The 20,425-nt window shown below is 42.5% G+C and overlaps 2 protein-coding genes across 4 annotated transcripts in view; one reads left to right on the plus strand and one right to left on the minus strand.

The window, feature by feature from the left end:
- The window catches only part of LOC130291441 (myosin-1B-like), a 188,585-nt gene that overhangs the window by 115,585 nt on the left and 52,575 nt on the right, over nt 1-20,425 (minus strand). Inside the window, exon 5 of the mRNA XM_056540161.1 lies at nt 7,764-7,908. The gene's annotated coding sequence lies outside the window, so the exon portion shown is untranslated. The remainder of the gene's footprint in view (nt 1-7,763; nt 7,909-20,425) is intronic.
- The window catches only part of SLC38A5 (solute carrier family 38 member 5), a 66,373-nt gene that overhangs the window by 10,046 nt on the left and 35,902 nt on the right, over nt 1-20,425 (plus strand). Inside the window, exon 1 of one of the 3 annotated variants that reach the window (XM_056538099.1) lies at nt 16,270-16,399. The exons of the other annotated variants lie outside the window; for them this stretch is intronic. The gene's annotated coding sequence lies outside the window, so the exon portion shown is untranslated. Of the gene's footprint in view, nt 1-16,269; nt 16,400-20,425 lie in introns of those variants that run through there. 3 annotated transcript variants of the gene reach the window in all.

Raw genomic sequence — 20,425 nt, forward strand, 5'->3', positions numbered from 1 at the left:
TGTGTACATACATTACATTACTTATTCTGTACTGATCCTGAGTTATATCCTGTATTATACCCCAGAGCTGTACTCACTATTCTGCTGGTGGGATCACTGTGTATATACATTACATTACTTATCCTGTACTGATCCTGAGTTATATCCTGTATTATACTCCAGAGCTGTACTCACTATTCTGCTGGTGAGGTCACTGTGTACGTACATTACATTACTTATCCTGTACTGATCCTGAGTTATATCCTGTATTATACACCAGAGCTGTACTCACTATTCTGCTGGTGAGGTCAATATGTACATACATTACATTACTTATCCTGTACTGATCCTGAGTTATATCCTGTATTATACACCAGAGCTGTACTCACTATTCTGCTGTGAGGTCACTGTGTACATACATTACATTACTTATCCTGTACTGATCCTGAGTTATATCCTGTATTATACTCCAGAGCTGTACTCACTATTCTGCTGGTGAGATCACTGTGTACATACATTACATTACTTATCCTGTACTGATCCTGAGTTATATCCTGTATTATACTCCAGAGCTGTACTCACTATTCTGCTGGTGAGGTCACTGTGTACATACATTACATTACTTATCCTGTACTGATCCTGAGTTATATCCTGTATTATACTCCAGAGCTGTACTCACTATTCTGCTGGTGAGGTCACTGCGTACATACATTACATTACTTATCCTGTACTGATCCTGAGTTATATCCTGTATTATACTCCAGAGCTGTACTCACTATTCTGCTGGTGAGCTCACTGTGTACATGCTGTACTCACTATTCTGCTGGTTAGGTCACTGTGTACATACATTACATTACTTATCCTGTACTGATCCTGAGTTATATCCTGTATTATACTCCAGAGCTGTACTCACTATTCTGCTGGTGGGATCACTGTGTACATACATTACATTACTTATTCTGTACTGATCCTGAGTTATATCCTGTATTATACTCCAGAGCTGTACTCACTATTCTGCTGGTGAGGTCACTGTGTACATACATTACATTACTTATCCTGTACTGATCCTGAGTTATATCCTGTATTATACTCCAGAGCTGTACTCACTATTCTGCTGGTGAGGTCACTGTGTACATACATTACATTACTTATCCTGTACTGATCCTGAGTTATATCCTGTATTATATTCCAGAGCTGTACTCACTATTCTGCTGGTGAGGTCACTGTGTACATGCTGTACTCACTATTCTGCTGGTTAGGTCACTGTGTACATACATTACATTACTTATCCTGAACTGATCCTGAGTTATATCCTGTATTATACTCCAGAGCTGTACTCACTATTCTGCTGGTGGGATCACTGTGTACATACATTACATTACTTATTCTGTACTGATCCTGAGTTATATCCTGTATTATACTCCAGAGCTGTACTCACTATTCTGCTGGTGGGGTCACTGTGTATATACATTACATTACTTATCCTGTACTGATCCTGAGTTATATCCTGTATTATACTCCAGAGCTGTACTCACTATTCTGCTGGTTAGGTCACTGTGTACATACATTACATTACTTATCCTGTACTGATCCTGAGTTATATCCTGTATTATACTCCAGAGCTGTACTCACTATTCTGCTGGTGAGGTCACTGTGTACATACATTACATTACTTATTCTATATTGATCCTGAGTTATATCCTGTATTATACTCCAGAGCTGTACTCCCTATTCTGCTGGTGAAGTCACTGTGTACATACATTACATTACTTATTCTGTACTGATCCTGAGTTATATCCTGTATTATACTCCAGAGCTGTACTCACTATTCTGCTGGTGGGGTCACTGTGTATATACATTACATTACTTATCCTGTACTGATACTGAGTTATATCCTGTATTATACCCCAGAGCTGTACTCACTATTCTGCTGGTGAGGTCACTGTGTACGTACATTACATTACTTATCCTGTACTGATCCTGAGTTATATCCTGTATTATATACCAGAGCTGTACTCACTATTCTGCTGGTGAGGTCACTGTGTACATACATTACATTACTTATCCTGTACTGATCCTGAGTTATATCCTGTATTATACACCAGAGCTGTACTCACTATTCTGCTGGTGAGGTCACTGTGTACATACATTACATTACTTATCCTGTACTGATCCTGAGTTATATCCTGTATTATACCCCAGAGCTGTACTCACTATTCTGCTGGTGAGGTCACTGTGTACGTACATTACATTACTTATCCTGTACTGATCCTGAGTTATATCCTGTATTATACACCAGAGCTGTACTCACTATTCTGCTGGTGAGGTCACTGTGTACATACATTACATTACTTATCCTGTACTGATCCTGAGCGGCCGAACCTCCTGAAATCAGAAATCTTATCCCCGAGGAAAGAAGGAGGATACATCAAAAGGTAAATTTACTTTTAACCCAGTGGCTCCACTTTATGGATTAGAATCAATATCATGTGACATGACGATATACATTACAGCCGCACATACTCACGTGGAGATTTTTTTAAATGAAATTCAGCTTTAGGGATATATGATGGATGACATACAGTCACACATGCTTGGATACACTGGGTCTGCAAACAGTAGCACACATGATACACAAGTACAGCAGACAGTATCATTGATAGGATTAGATACACCAGGCTTAACGTTAAAGCGCTGCATTTTTTCTTTTCACTTTGTTCTGTCTTGTTGACATAATTCAAACTACAATATCTTCCCAACTAAGGTCATGTTGACACTCGGTTCTATTTTTCCTTGTCATGGGTTGATGGCGTGTTCTGTTTTCATACATGCTCCCTGTCCTCCCCTATGGTACATTATATACCCTCCCCCCACCCCATCTCGACTTCCTGCCTTCAGCTCTGTAGGAGGAGGCGCACACACCTGTTACACGAAATATTATCCTGATATCACTGGAGACCTGTCACTGATAGGATACAAGGCCACGGTGCCTGGTGCAACACCCAGCACAACCTGCAGCAACCTGCTTCACCAAGGAAATCTATAGCAAAAGTCCTAAAACTGTCCTATCCTGCCAAGTTGTCAAACATTCTTTTCAGCCGTTTCTTAATTATTTATGACTGACAACCAACCTGGACCCTGCTACATTTCCCATAGCAGCTCTTCAATGACAAGTATAATTATATACAACTCACAATGACACCACAACAAAAGGTTGAGCCTTCAGATGTAGCGCAGGTGTCTTTTGTATATTGTGAAAAAAGGTCCAAGCTGACAGAATTCTCTGTGTCTTTTTATTTACAAACAGTATAGTTATACAGACTACGCATTTCGTGTTTATTAGCAAACACTAAGTCAGGTCTGAAAGATTTGTATGGTGACACGGAAAATTCTGTCGGCTTGGACCTTTTATATTTTCTACCATAGACAACAATGAGCTACATCTGAAGGCTAAATCTTTTGTGGTGGCGTCGTTTTGACACCTCCAGATATTGTATATCATTGTACAAAACAGAACTTACAGTCATGGCCGAAAATGTTGGCACCCCTGAAATATTTCAAGAAAATGAAGTATTTCTCACAGAAAAGGATTGCAGTAACACATGTTTTGCTATACACGTTTATTCCCTTTTATGGACATTTATCAACGGGTTTAGTCAGGTTTTCTTTACTAGAATTGTCGCAAAATTGTCGCAACTGCGACTACGCGATTTTTCGTGCAACATTTTGACTGGAAAGCGAGAAAAGCAAGTTTTCCAAAAATGAACTACGTAGTAATAATTTTAAAATGAACTACGGGTAGTCAGGTATTTATGAACTGCGACAGTCGCAACTGCGCAAAAAAAGTCGCAACAGGGTTAAAAATTGACTAAACTTACTCCAGCTCAAACATGGAGCAGAAAAAGCTACTACCAAAGTAAAAAAGGAAAAATTACTTACGTGAAAGAAAATTATCAACCAGCTGAAACCAGTTGATAAATAAGTCACACATAAGCAAAAAGAAAGTAAGGAAAAAATTACTAAAAAAAAAGAATATATAAGCAAACATTGATAAATGTCCCTCTTTGTGTGTATTGGAACTAAACCAAAAAGGGAGGGAAAAAAAGCAAATTAGACATAATGTCACCAAACTCCCAAAATGGGCTGGACAAAATTATTGGCACCCTTAACTTAATATTTGGTTGCGCACCCTTTGGAAAAAATTACTGAAATCAGTGTCTTCCTATAACCATCAATAAGCTTCTTACACCTCTCAGTCGGAATGTTGGACCACTCTTCCTTTACAAACTGCTCCAGGTCTCTTATTGGAAGGCGCCTTTTCCCAACAGTAATTATAAGATCTCTCCCCTGGTGATCAATGGGATTTAGATCTGGACTCATTGCTGACACTTCAGAACTCTCCAGCGCTTTGTTGTCATCCATTTCTGGGGGCTTTTTGACGTATGTTTGGGGTCATTGTCCTGCTGGAAGACCCAAGATCTCGGACACAAACCCAGCTTTCTGACACTGGGCTGTACAGTGCAACGCAAAATCCGTTGGTAATCCTCAGATTTTATGATGTCTTGTACACATTAAAGGCCCCCAGTACCAGAGGCAGCAAAACAACCCAAAACATCATTGACCTCCACCATATGTCACTGTAGGTTCTGTGTTCTTTTCTTTGTAGGCCTCATTCCATTTTCGGTAAACAGTAGAATGATGGGCTTTACCAAAAAGCTCTATCTTGGTCTCATCTGCCCACAGGACGTTTTCCCAGAAGGATTTTGGCTCACTCAAGTTTATTTTGGCAAAATGTAGTCTTGGTTTTTTATGTCTCTGTGTCAGCAGTGGGGTCCTCCTGGGTCTCCTCCATAGTGGGGTCCTCCTGGGTCTCCTGCTGTTTCATTTCATTTCATTTAAATGTTGACGGTTAGTTCACACTGACACTGATGCTCCCTGAGCCTTCAGGACAGCTTGAATATCCTTGGAACTTGTTTGGGGCTGCTTATCCACCATCCTGCCTTGACACCTTTTATCAATTTTTCTCTTTCATCCACACCCAGGAAGATTAGCTACAGTGCTATGGATTGCAAACTTCTTGATAATGCTGCGCACTGTGGACAAAGGCAAATCTAGATCTCTGGAGATGGACTTGTAACCTTGAGATTGTTGATATTTTTCCACAATTTTGGTTCTCAAGTCCTCAGACAGTTCTCTTCTCCAGTTTCTGTTGTCCATGCTTAGTGTGGCACACACAGACACACAATGCAAAGACTAAGTGAACTTCTCTCCTTTTTATCTGCTTTCAGGTGTGATTTTTATATTGCCCACACCTGTTACTTGCCCCAGGTGAGTATAAAGGAGCATCACATGCTTGAAACAATCTTATGTATCCACAATTTTGAAAGGGTGCCAATAATTTTGTCCAGCCCATTTTTGGAGTTTGGTGACACTATGTCCAATTTGCTTTTTTTCTTCCCTTTTTTTGGTTTAGTTCCAATATACACAAATGGAATAAACATGTGTATAGCAAAACATGTGTTACTGCAATCCTTTTCTGTGAGAAATACTTCATTTTCTAGAAAAATTTCAGGGGTGCCAACATTTACGGCCATGACTGTAGCAGCAAGCATCAGGAGGAGCCCCCAGCAGTGGTGTCCATCCGAATGACTACACTCAGCGTGGCTGCACACACACTGAGAACGACTGCCACAATCCTGCACATGAAGCGCCATCTGTCTTTTAAATTATAAATGTCAAGTATAGTATTTGTAGCAATGTAATATCTATACAATCTCTGAACAGGATCATTACCTTCACGTCTATGGCTGCCTTATGTCCTTGTGGACATTACATGTAAGAAGAATTATAAAAAAAAATATTGCAACCAACCAGGTGCACCTCCCCCACCCCTTCCCCCCAAAATTATTTCCCCTCCCCCATCTTAGTATGTTGTAATATGACGACTCTCTGCTTGCCTGAAACATGACAGAGGCAGCCAGAGACAGAAGCAATGTGATATTACGGCTCCCTGCTGTCTGGGCCCTGCAGAACAGACTCATGGCAAGAAGGGGAAACCCACAAGTAGCCAAGGGAGATGGTCTGCAGATAATAGAACAAGGAGATGCTCTGCAGATGAGGAATTAAAGTTTCCAGCTCTTCCTGTATCATTACCTATATCCTTCATGACTACATAGTACTATAGCAGAGCAGTATGTGGCTACATAATACATCACCTACAGAAATCTATGGGGCCTTGTTGTTCATAAGAAAAGAAAACTGTGTCCTTCGTCCATAGAAGTAATCTATGGAAATATTTCTAGTGGAGGATATGGTGTTGTGCTGCCATATGGTGTCTTCATTATATGGCGCAGTTACAACTTTGTAATAAAGTCTCTTTTTCTACAGTCTCCGTGTACAAGTCTCTGCCATCTACATGAGGACTTGGTTGACCTCTTCAGTCCAGTGGATAATACTTATGTCCAGCTTTTCTTATTTACGTCTTTATCTGGAGAAGCAAGTAAATAACTGCCCCCCCCCCCCCAATAGATGTCCTGGACTGGAACCTCTTACTATTCATCACTGGCCCATTACGCATTCAGAACTCCAGGAACGCTTGGTGTTAACCACTGTGGAAGCTATATTGGTTGTGACCCACATTACTAGAAACGAATATAGCTAAGAAAGGAATGTTCACATTATGTAGGTGAACATGCTGAGAGGTAGATCTAAGGTAATGCTGGAACTCTTCCCAGTTTATATCTCGATACAATGAAAGTAAATTGCCACCTTTAACATAAGACATATTTGTACTGTGATAATTCCCTGCAAATTACACAAAGGGATAACAGACTCGTTACTGTTCAGCCCAAGGATCTTATAGGTCACCCAGAGAGCTGGGGCAGGATAAACACAAGGTGGTCACAGAGAGACGCCACTTATACCAAGACAATCCCTACTTTTTGGACAGATCCCATGGCAAACTACAGATCACAACATGAGTTGTTGTAGGGATCCCCAGCAATCAGCTATTATTAGTAGAGAAACCTGGCAGTAAGTGTTCAGTTTCTCTGCAACATCAAAACAGGGGAACTAATCTTTACACTTTAAGGGTACGTTCAGACAAGCGGATACATGGCGTATTTTACGCTGCTGATCCGCCGCTGAAGGACCGCTGTATGCTGCCTTTAAAGGTGCTTGCTTGGAGCGGCAATACAAGCAGACACACTGAAGCGATGTGTGAGTCGCTGCGCATGCACGGTGTACTCTATGAGCTAGGCCGAGAGCTGCCGCGAGGCAAACCGCTCCGAGCAGGCACCTGTAAAGGCAGCATACAGTAATATGTGTTGGGGATCCGTTCGTCTGAACTTACCCTTAGGGTCTATTCACACGGCAGAATTTCTGCTTGCGGAATTCTGCCTCAAATTAAAGCCCATAGACTTCTATGGGATTCCGCACTCCCATTCACAAGCAGACATTCAGAAGTGTGAATGGGAGTGCAGAATCCCATAGAAGTCTATGGGCTTTAATTTGAGGCAGAATTCTGCAAGCGGAAATTCTGCCGTGTATAGAGACCCTAACTTCTCTCCACTCTGGCCAAGAGATGAGCAGATTTCACCCTAGTTTTAACCTAGATTTCCCTAAGGGGGTGTATGAAAATGGGTTTCTAAACTGGACAATCCTTTCAATGAGTTATAATTGGTAAGACAGGGGGCCCTTAAAGGGTGTGTGCAGGCACAGTATTTAATTTATTTTTTAAATGTCATTGGGTGCTGAAAAAAATGAGAAAAAGAAGACATACTCACCTGCCCGATCCCCTGCAGCTGCACTGACAGCACAGGGTGTCCACAGGTCTGTACTTCATTCTAGGATGGGCAGGAAATGCCCACTTATCCCTTCTAAGTCACTTGGGCATCGAGTCTCCTCCTCCAAGGGGTGCTGGGATGGCAGCTATGGAATAGATGAGTATATTACTCATATTGCTCCCTCTTATAAAAGCAGTGGTTCGAATCATATGAATGTGCTAATGAACTGATAATCTAACAAATCCCTGAAATAAGGTTTATATTGGAGCTAGAGATGAGCGAACTTCCAGTAAATTCGATTCGTCACAAACTTCTCGGCTCGGCAGTTGATGACTTATCCTGCGTAAATTAGTTCAGCCTTCAGGTGCTCCGGAGGGCTGTAAAAGGTGGATACATTCCTAGGAAAGAGTCTCCTAGGACTGTATGCACCTTTTCCAGCCCACCAGAGCACCTGAAAGCTGAACTAATTTATGCAGGAAAAGTCATCAACTGCCGAGCCGAGAAGTTAGTGAGGAATCGAATTTACTGGAAGTTCGCTCATCTCTAATTGGAGCGTTTACTGTAATGCAGAGATGTCAGTGCTGAAGAGCTCTCGTGTCTGAACTCTTATCTTACATTGTAGATATTTTCTCCTTAAACTGTAATGTTTACATCACAAACAAGCGAAACGTTCCATACAGTTGTTTTTTTTCCTGGAGGACATTTTATATGGCAGGCTGGCCATCTTTTCGTTTTCTTTTCTTTTTAAGTCAAAGATTACAGGGCCTTGAATAAGTATTTATTCCCTTGGACTTTTTGCCCATGTTGCTAGTGTTACAAACTGGAATTCAGATATACGGTATTTAAATACTTTTAACATTTTAACCACACAACATCCATAGTACTTTGAAAATGCAAAATACCTTTAAATGTGGCACAACTAATAATGAGAAAAAAAATAAGTGTACATCTGTTGAATACATAAGTATTTGCCCCCCTGAGTCAATACTTTATAAAACCACATTTCCCTGCAATTACAGCTGCATGTTTTTGGGGGTATGTCTACCAACTTGGCACATAAAAGATAAAAATGTTTGTTGATTCTTCTCTGCAAAAAACTGAAGCTCCGTCAGATTGGATGTAGACTTGTGTGAACAGAGGTCTACATTCTTTGATCTAAACCATTCCATAGTACAGTGTTTCCCAAGCAGGGTGCCTCTAGCTGTTGCAAAACTACAACTCCCAGCATGCCCGGACAGCCTCCGGCTGTCCGGGCATGCTGGGAGCTGTAGTTTTACAACAGCTGGAGGCACCCTGCTTGGGAAACACTGCCATAGTAGCTCTGGCTTTTATGTTATGTCCTGCTGAAACATAAACCTCTGTCCCAGTCTCAAGTCTTTGACTTCATCCATCTTTCCATCAATTCTGATCAGTTTCCCTGTACCTGCTGAAGAAAAGCCTCCCCACAGCACGATGCTACCACCACCATGTGTCACTGTGGATGGTGAGCTCAGGGTGAGCACTGGTGGGTTGTCGCCACACATAGCATTTTGCTAATTCAATTTTGGTCTTTTCTGACCAGAACACCTTCTTCGATATGTTTGCTGTGTCTCCCATATGGCTTGTAGCAAACTTCAAACACATGTAGCTATGTTTAAACCAAGACTTCTTGCTCATCTTCCATAAAGGCCATATTTGTGGCGTACATGACTAATAGATGTCTTATGGACAGATGGACGGTCGTCTTGGTTGCTTCTCTGATTAATTTTCTTCTTGCCGGGCTTGTCAGTTTGGGCAGACAGCCTTGTCTTGGTGGGTTTGCAGCTGATCCATGTCATTTATTTGTAAATAATTTAAAATCCATGTCATATCCCCCCCCCCACACACTTCCTAATTATGTACTATTTTGTACTAGGCCATTACATGAAATCATAATGAAGTCATTTGAATCTGTGGTTATTATACCATGAAAAAATGTAGAAAAGTTTAAGGGGGGGGGGGGGGGTTGAATAATTATGCATGGCACTGTATGTGCTCATTTCAAAATATATATAGTAAAAAGAGAGTTTTTTTTTCTTAGGCTGGGTTCACACTACGTTTTCTCCCATACGGGAGCGCATACGGCAGGGGGGAGCTAAAACCTTGCGCTCCCGTATGCCTTCGTATGCGCTCCCGTATGTCATTCATTTCAATGAGCCGGCCGGAGTGAAACGTTCGGTCCGGTCGGCTCATTTTTGCGCCGTATGCCCTTTTACAACCGGACCTCAAACCGTGGTTGACCACAGTTTTAGGTCCGGTTGTAAAAGCGCATACGGCGCAAAAATGAGCCGACCGGACCGAACGTTTCACTCCGGCCGGCTCATTGAAATGAATGACATACGGGAGCGCATACGAAGGCATACGGGAGCGCAAGGTTTTAGCTCCCCCCTGCCGTATGCGCTCCCGTATGGGAGAAAACGTAGTGTGAACCCAGCCTTATACAGAGTTCCCACTTACCAGATTCTGTCCATCTATAGCAACCACTAGAGGGAGCTTAATGCATACAGATGTTTTTACTAAGTTTCAAGCAACTGTGGGGTACCCGGTTCGAATCTGACAGAACAACTTCTGAATTTGTCTGGGTTTTCCTTAGATATTTCAGTTTCCTCCCAAACTCAGAATTTATACAGATAGGTTAATGTGATATTTTAGTGATGGAGATCACTGTACAGTGGTGCAAAATATGTTGCTTAGCAAAAGGAGGATACTGCAAAGCAATTGGTAAAAAAAAAAGAGTTTTGAATCTGTGACACAGAATCCATTTGTAATAGTCTGACATGGGCGGAAAAAAATACTAAAAGTCATTTTCTGTTCGCTCAAGTATTGACACTAGACAGAAACAAGAAAGACACCATTAAAGGAGAACTCCAGCAAAGGTTAACTTATCCCCAATCCACAGGAAAATAATACAAAAATGCATCAGATGCTCTCAGTAAGGAGCCCATGTCATCTACCAGTAGACGGCATGACCTTCATTAATTTCTTTAAGAGCGCCGATGTTGCCCTAGATAGAGCAGTTTCCCTCTTTCAGCTATGACTTACATGCAGGGAGTGAGAGAAAGACGTCATTATCAGATCCTCCTTGTCTTTGTTCAAACCCCTCAATGAGACTAGCCCCCACCCTCTTGGAAGAAAAACACCATGTGATTTCTGGCTTCACAGCCACACCTCCCCCCCTGTGTGTGGATCTTGCTGGCAGCCCAGTCCACTTAGCACATAACGCTGCTCTTTTCCTGCTGTAGATCTAATCACTGACTGCTGCCATTCAGAGAATATTATGATTTATTGCTGGGGAAGGGGGGGGCAGGGAGAGGATAGTTTGAAAGAAAAGACATGTACAGTGTGTTTACAACAACACAGCATGCACACAGATAGCAAAAGCAAAAAGAATATTCAGGAGACATCCGGGGCCACAGGAGCTGACAAAATTACATGGATAACTATAGGGGACACAGAACAGGTATTGTGGAGGCTTTGGGGAATTTGTATTTTTCCTAATTTCACCAGAGCACCCCTTTAAGGGAAGCACAGACCAGCTCAGTTTTTCTGTAGTGAACGGACTCTGTGGCGCAGGCCCCAAATGGAGCCTCTGGCGCCGAAAATGAACTTAGCCTTATGATACAGTCGTCATTTTGTGGAGGCAACCATCGCCTACAATTAAATATGCTGGCTGTGAATTCATATCTTTCACAAAGCTCCTAATATCCGACATAGTGCAAAGTGTTGGCAAGTGTGGTCATGTGGACATGAGCCATAACACCGCCCACCGGCCTTCACTGCAGCAGAGGCTCACAGGCATTCATCAGGGAACAGAAGAGCATGAACAACGATTATAAAGTTTCCTTCACAGTATTATGGCTGCATGGAAGTACTTATGAAGTTTTAGGGAGAAAAAAAAAAACACTTTTAAACACAATTCCAGATATGTACATCCCCTTTTGCTAAGGAAAAAAACATGTAGGGCACTTTCAAACATTTAAAAGTCGTGTTCCCATTGTAACACTTCATGTTATGTGTCCTGATAAAGCAGCTCAAGGGCTGTACGGGCATGCTGTCAGTTGTAGTTTGGCAACAGTTGGCACCCTGGTTGAGAAACACTGACATTTGCACATGTTGTATGGGGTGTGATGCAAAGGGCAGATGTTGTTACCCTAGGGGCAGATGGCATTAACCCTTGTATTCGTGAAGCCAGGGCGTGGTTTATCCTCAATACCACTGGATCCTGGGCTAGGCACGGGGGCAATAATGACTCCGACGCAGAGTTACGGATAACGGTAGCTTTACTGAGGTTAGACAGGTGGAAAATTCTATACAGTTCAGCCAGGCCCAAGGAGGTGACCAGTGATTCAGAGAACTTACGGGCTTGCTGGGACTGGTAGTAGATGGAGGTCAATTTAATGCAGGCCACGTTGAGTTGAAATGATGACTGTGACTGACTTGACTTGTGACTGATGACTGACAAGACTGTGACTGTGGCTATGTGCAGGTTTGTAGCTTGTGGCTGCAGACTGGACTTGAGGCCTCCTATGACTCTGCACACACACTTAGGCCCAACTGGACTGGACCTCAGCAGGAAGCAAGACAGCGAGCAGAGGCTCCACCCAGGGCTTTTATGGGGGAGGCTCTGGGGGGGATCCCATTGGTTACCCTTAAGTCACCTTGTCACTGATAGCTCCTGGGTACCAATCACATGACAACTCACATGGTAAACAGTCTTAAAGTGACAACGATTTATTTACACATTACACAGTATAATACATAATAAAAATAGAACGTGTCAGCAGATAAGAACCATTTCGCCCATCTAGTCTGCCCAATATTCTGAATCCTAACAATAGTCCCTGGCCCTATCCAAAGGATAGGGGATAAGATGTCAGATCGCCGCGGTCCCGCTGCTGGGAACCCCTGGGATCCCCGTTGCGGCACCGCACTATCATTACTGCACAGAGCAAGTTCGCTCTGCACGTAATGATGGGCGGTACAGGGGCCGGAGCATCGTTAAGTCACGGCTCCGCCCCTCGTGATGTCACGGCCCGCCCCTTTCAATACAAGTCTATGGGAGGGGGCGTGGCAGTCGTCACGCCCCCTCCCATAGACTTGCATTAAGGGGACGGGCCGTGATGTCACGAGGGGCAGCGCCATGACGTCACGCTGCTCCGTCCCCCATATCGCCCGTCATTACGCACAGAGCGAACTCGCTCTGTGCTGTAATGATAGCGCGGTGCCGCAGCGGGGATCCCGGGGGTCCCCAGCAGCGGGACCGGGGCGATCTGACATCTTATCCCCTATCCTTTGGATAGGGGATAAGATGTCTAGGGGCGGAATACCCCTTTAAGCCTATCCCATGCATGTTTAAACTCCTTCACTGTATTTGCAGCGACCACTTCTGCAGGAATGCTATTCCATGCATCCACTACTCTCTCGGTAAAGTAATACTTCTTGATATTACTTTTAAACCTTTGCCCCTCTAATTTAAAACTATGTCCTCTTGTGGTAGTTTTTCTTCTTTACCGTGTTGATTCCCTTTATGTATTTAAAAGTCTCTCATATCCCCTCTGTCTCTTCTTTCTTCCATACTTGTTAAAGTCCTTTAACCTTTCCTGATAAGTTTTATCCTGCAATCCATGTACTAGTTTAGTATATTCTCTGAACTCTCTCTAGAGTATCTATATCCTTTTGGAGATACGGCCTCCAGTACTGTGCACAATCCTCCAAGTGAGGTCTCACCAGTGTTCGGTACAGCGGCATGAGCACTTCTCTCTCTACTGCTTATACCTCTCCCTATACATCAATGAGCACTTCTTTCTTTCTACTGCTTATACCTCTCCCTATACATCCAAGCATTCTGCTAGCGTTTCCTGCTGCTCTATTACATTGTCTTACGACCTTTAAGTCTTCTGAAATAATTTCTCCTAAATCCCTTTCCTCAGATACTGAGGTCAGGACTGTGTCAAATATTCTATATTCTGCCCGAGGGTTTTTCCACCCCAGGTGCATTATCTTGCACTTATCCCCATTAAATTTCAGTTGCCCGAGTTCTGACAATTCTTCTAGTTTTCCTAAATCCTTTTCCATTTGGCATGTCCCTCCGGAAACATCAACCCTGTTACATATCTTTGTGTCATCAGCAAAAAGACCAATACCGAACCATCGAGACCTTCTGCAATATCACTAATGAAGATAAATTGGTCCCAGTACAGATCCCTGAGGTCCCCACTGGTAACAAGATCTTGCTCTGAATATTCTCCAGTCATTTGGCCACTGCCTAATCCACTCAACAATATGGGAGTCCAAGCTCAATGACTGCAGTTTATTGATAAGTCTTCTATGTGGGACAGTGTCAAAAGCCCCTCCGCCATCTATTATTTTAGTCACCCAGTCAAAAAATCAATAAGATTTGTTTGACATGATCTCCCTAAAGTAAACCCATGTTGTTTTTCATCTGGCAATCCATGGGATTTAAGATGTTCCACAATCCTATCCTTTAGTAGAGTTTCCATAAATTTCCCCACTACTGATGTCAGACTTACTGGCCTATAGTTGCTTGATTGCTCTCTACTCCTTACTACTACTACTACATGGGGGACAGATGCAAGGGGGACCCAGGGGACAATGAAGAGAGGCTGCCTGAGAGGACCGCAAGAGTATGGGGGTAACACCTACCATACTGGGCAACCACACACATCGCTCAAGCTGGTTAGGATATAGACATATTGGGGGAGATTTATCAAAATCTGTCCAGAGGAAAAGTTGCTGAGTTGCCCTTAGCAACCAATCAGATCGCCTTTTCAAAAATGAAAGAAGCGATCTGATTGGTTGCTATGGCCAATTCAGCAACTTTTCCTCTGGACAGGTTTTGATAGATCTGCCCCATTGGTGGTGATTTAGATCAAATGTCCTTATAACAACAATGAATCACCAGAGCTAAAACAAACAGTAGTGTTTTATATTTTATCATTTGGGATCTGAGAATTCTTCCCCACTTTAAAAATTATATAATAATAATAAGAAGCAAAAAAAAAAAAAAGGAAATTCTAACCCAAAATAGTCACTATAACGCTGTCAGTGCTGTGGATAGAGATGAAACTGATGACAATATGTTGTGGGGAATATTATTCTCCAGGAATAGCTCACAGACCAAATATCTGCAGATGTTAAAATTATTTCCTTTCCCTCCTGGAAGCCCAACCCTGGGTGTTTAGTGTGGCTGCCTACGTGCAGAAAACCTTCTCTTAAAGGACAAGTATCATGTAAAAAGAAAATGTATCCCCATATAGCTCTATGATATAGCTCTATGAGAGAGACGATCAGCAATCTTTGGCTCTCCCATAGAACTATATAGAGGGGGTGGGGGTTATGACATGCCGCTGTATAGGAGAGCCAGGGCTCTAAATGGCACTTGGACCCCCCCGCAATCTTAAACTTAAGTTAAGTTTTTTTTTACATGATACTAGTATCAACTATTTTTTAGAATCATGTATTTTTAACATGATCCTAACCTTCAAAATAATTTTTCCCACCATAGACTTCTATAGCATATTGCAAGAGATACGCCTAAAAGGGTGATTGCATGGGTCCAACCGTGTAACAATTTTGGCTTTGGATTCAGTGCAGTTTTTACCTGGTTACATTGAAAGTCTTACAATGTAAGTCTAGGAGAAAGTCTTAAAATGTAGGTCTATCTTGGTGTCAGCAGTGATTTTCTTATCCTTGTAACAATTGATCGGGATCTGAACATTGTGATTCCAAACATTGTGTCTCCAGCTGTTGCAAAACTACAACTCCCAGCATGCCCGAACAGACAAAGTATGGACATGCTATTGCAAAACTACAACGTCCAGGGTGCTCGCACAGCTGTTGGTTGTCTGGGCATGCTGGCAGTTGTAGTTTTGAAATATCTGGAGGTCCACATTTTGGATTCCACTGTTCTATATTATTAAAAATAAAACAATTGCTCTTTAGTATCAGCCATTTAATATCATATTTAATAATAATAATTTGTGGTCAGTTTTATTATATTCCTTTAATGTAGTATTTATTAAGGGTGACTAAATGTTAAACTATTGCCCAACACGTCACTTACAGAAACCCTGCTGAGACTTGTAGTTCCACAAGAACGAGGGATTTCCCCATAGGCTTGGCCCTATCCTAGAACCTGTTCCTGGTCCCAATGTAGGATATTGTAACACTAAAAAAGAAAATCTGTTATCCAGTGACGTTAATAAAAGAGCATGTACGTAAAAAGTTAGAACGGTTCTTAGGAAGGGGCGATTCTATAATTCCAGGGATATTGGCTGTGAGTGGACACTGTGTATCTGACTGGCAGGAATTCTTAAAGGAGAACAGTGCGGCCTCTCTTCTTGGGGAGCCCCCCCATCCTCCATCCAGGGAACTATATGAATGCTTTGCTCTCAGTTAACACAACTCTGAGACCTTATATGCTGGAAAGGGGCGGACCTGCCTGTATGTGTCACTGGATTTGGGTTGGCCAGGGTGGGCCTTTCTGCCTGTGTGTGTATGTGTGTGCAGGGTGACAGCATTGATCCTCTGTCCTGTGAATTCCAGCTGCAAGTATAAATCCCCCAAGAGTGGAGCACCCCTTCCCTGAGATGTGTTGGGTGAGTGCTGGGTTGAGGTGGGGTGTGACTGAGGCGGATCAGGGGGGTTCCTAAACCCAGAATCTGTGACTTCAAGCAGCCTTGATGCAATTCCATGCTCCTCTTGCATCAGACGACACTTGATCTGCTCCTTTAAGCAGCCAGCCAACTTCAAGTGCAAGGGCCCCTCCCATTAGTCATGGGGGGGGGGACTCACATAGGGAACTGGGGTCCCTACTTTAATAAAGGGATGTACCCCTGGTGGGTGGTGTGCTAAAATAAAAGAAAGCAGGAGGCTTCTCCTATCTACCATCTTGGTGGCAGAACACGTGTCAGGGAGGAAACACATTTCTTGTCTTTCCTGCACATCTACTCAGTTCTTTTTGATAAATCCCTTTCAGTGACGTAAGCAGAACTACAAATCCCAGCAGGACAGCCTGGGGTAATTTAAAAAATAGCAGAGCTAAACATTGTGTCCAAGCTGATCATCTGCGCATTGGGATAACTCTCTGCATTAGTGTAATGTAGTAGACTGTCCTGCAGTCCTACGTAAAAACACAGATAACACTTTTTTTTTAATGTCCCAACGAGTTTTGCACATTAAAAATAAATAAATCAGCTCAGTTACAGCAGACAAAATCATCTCTGCTACATCGACAGTTTGACAACAGCTGGAAACTCAGCAATTACTTTACAACTTTTCATTGTGGGCAGGATATAGTTAAAACTGAGTTTTGGGTGGAAATGTTCTACATCTGTTGGCAATCGGTTACCCCCTAGTGCATTCTTCCTATCTATTACTATAGCCGCCCCCGCCCCCCCCCCCCCCCCCTTCCTTGTTATGCCGCCCTCTCTGCTTGAAAACGTGGCTGAAAAAAAAATAAGGAAACAAAGTAAATAGAGGACAAACAAAGTGAACCTGACAGTGTTCCTTCCGCTCCATAATAGAGGATTAGAGGCTTACAAAAGGCACAGAAAAAATCCTACTGTATACAGTAAGGAGACCTCCCCCTTTCTAACCCAAGTGCCCACCATGGAACAGAAGGAAACTTTTTCCTAATAAGCAGAACAAAGGAGCCTCCCCTTCCAGAGCTGCACTTCTCTGTGGTGACAGGAAAAACATATGTATAACATTTGTTACATTGGATACATTGTATATTTTGTATGCATTTTAAATGCAACAAAAGTTTGTTTCCAAATACTGGGATCTATTTGTGTATGTATATCCAGTGATGCCTCAACTTACAATGGCCTCAACATACAATAGTTTCAACATACAATGGTCTTTTCTGGACCATTGTAACTTGAAACCAGACTCAACATACAATGCTATGGAATCTGCAAAACGTGTCAATGACTGGAAGAACCGACCAATCAGAATGGATATTTCACTGGTAAAACCCATGTATTCCTAAAGTGAATGCACTGACTGGTGTCTGGTAGCACCCCCCACAGTACAGGGAGGTATTACATGTTCTGTACTCTTTACCTGTATTACTGAAGTGTATCCAATGACTGGTGTCTGGTAGCGCCCCCTACAGTACAGGGAGGTATTACATGTTCTGTACTCTTTACCTGTATTACTGAAGTGTATCCAATGACTGGTGTCTGGTAGCGCCCCCTACAGTACAGGGAGGTATTACATGTTCTGTACTCTTTACCTGTATTACTGAAGTGTATGCACTGACTGGTGTCTGGTAGCGCCCCCTACAGTACAGGGAGGTATTACATGTTCTGCACTCTTTACCTGTGCCAGGGTTAGCTTCTTCTTTGGGCATTCGGTGAGGGCGGCGCCATTTTCCTTTTTTTTAGGACGTTGCGTGTTCTGTACAGGACCCTGAAGAAGCTTCTGTCCTCTACATAGACCAGTGTGTCCCAAAGAGGTTGCCTCCAGCTGTTGCAAAACTACAACTCCCAGCATGCTCGGACAGCCTTTGGCTGTCCGGGCATGCTGGGAGTTGTAGTTTTGCAACAGCTGGAGGCACCCTGGTTGGGAAACACTGAAATAGACAGTGATTTACAGCTCCCAGCAGATCTTTCTTACTTTTATATGTAAGGATTTGCTTTATCTGTATTAGTTATCTACTTATTTATCTTTAATCCTCACTTTTTCCTATTTTCGGATGACATTTTGGTGGCTTCAGAACCAATTACCAGGTTTCCATAGAGTTCTGGTCTCAACATACGGTGGTTTCAACATACAATGGTAGTCCCGGAACCAATTAATATTGTAACTTGAGGGACCACTGTATATATCACCAACATACGATGCAGTACTTTACAGTCAGTGGAAGAACAGATAAAAATCCAGGATCAGAGAAGACAAAAATCATAGTAAATGGCCCCATTTACACGATGGAATTTTACATGGATTTCAGCCTGGAATTCTCACTGAATGCCAAGTGAATTTTACTCCAAAAACCACATCCCACTTTCTTCAATGGGAACCCATATTGTAGTTTATACAGAGCTGATATTTCTGACACAAATTCAAAAATCTGTGTCACTTATTGGTGGGTTTCTGTGAGGATTCTGTGTGTAAATCGTATTGCGGTGCCAGGACACATAGGGGGAGGGAATTTATCATTGATTTTACAAAGCACAAGCAAAAATTCAGAAGTGTGAATACGAGTGCGGAATCCCATAGAAATCTATGCGCTTAAATTTGAGGCGGAATTCCGCAAGCGGAAATTCTGCCGTGCGAAAAGACCCTTAGGGTTGCGCCACACATTGCATATTTCAGGCTGCGCAAAATCCACTGCCTAGCGGGAAATATGCAGCATATTCTCCGCAGGGAAGCCCTCTGTGATTGCTAATAGAAAAAAACTCAGCGTATTTCCTACTGCGTAGCGAATTTTGCGCAGTGTGAAATGCTTAGGCTGTTTTTCTTGACTACATCAGTTACTGCATTTAGTTTTTTTGATTACCTAAAATATAAACAGCCTTATATTAATTGAATTATTAGTCTCTGTATTTTCCGAAACATTTATCTACTAATTATTTTAAAAGCATAACACTAAGTTTCTACTTAGCTACTTTCTACTCCCCAAAAAACGCCAAAGTGGCCCCCATGGCGATATTTCATTGAAAATCAATGAGAAATCGCAAAATTATTTTTCCACTTTTTAATTTTTTAGGTAGTACTATTACTCCCAGCATGGAACACACTGTTCCATGATGGGAGTACTAATACCTGTACTAATTGATAGATCGGCCTGGGTTCCGTTGCGATCATCCTGTAAAATGTAAAGATGCGGACGCTCTTCTATGGTCCCCTGCACTGCCGTATATATATATATATATATATATATATATATATATGCACCTATTCATATTTGCCGCAGAGAGCTGTGATTGTCCAGATGGTTCCAGCCAATCACAACTCTGTGGGAAATATGAATATGTGTATATATACATCAGTGCAGGAGACCATAGAAGAGCAGCCGCCGCATCTATACATTATACAGAAGGATCACAGCGGGTGTCAGGAGTGACACTCGCTGCGATCTGTCTATTAATGCAGGTACTACAGCTCCCAGCATGGAGCAGAGTAGTACCTGCAGTTAAGGACAGATCACAGCGGGTGTCACTCCTGACACCCAATGCGATCGTCCTATCTATTGCAAAGATACGGAGCAGCTCTATACAGCACTCACATCTCTGCACTATACTCCGGCCAGTGATGTAATCACTCATTCATATTTCCCTCTGAGAGCGGTGATTGGCTGCAATCATCCGGCCAATCACCACTCTGGTCGGAAAATATGACTGAATGATGTTCTATTCACATCACTGGCAGGAGTATAGTGCAGAGATGTGAGCGCTGTATAGAGCCGCTCCGCATTCTCTGCTATATAATGGAAGATCGCATCGGGTGTCAGGATTGACACCCGGGGCAATATGTCTATTAGTACAGGTACTACTACTCCCATCATGGAACAGTCTGTTCCATGCTGGGAGTAGTAGTACTACCTAAAAATGTAAAAAATAGAGGGGAAAAAAGTTAAACACATGCACTTTATTAAAAATGTATTCAAATTTTGTTGT

Source organism: Hyla sarda, chromosome 9 (assembly GCF_029499605.1).
Source record: "Hyla sarda isolate aHylSar1 chromosome 9, aHylSar1.hap1, whole genome shotgun sequence".
Classification (NCBI taxonomy): domain Eukaryota; kingdom Metazoa; phylum Chordata; class Amphibia; order Anura; family Hylidae; genus Hyla; species Hyla sarda.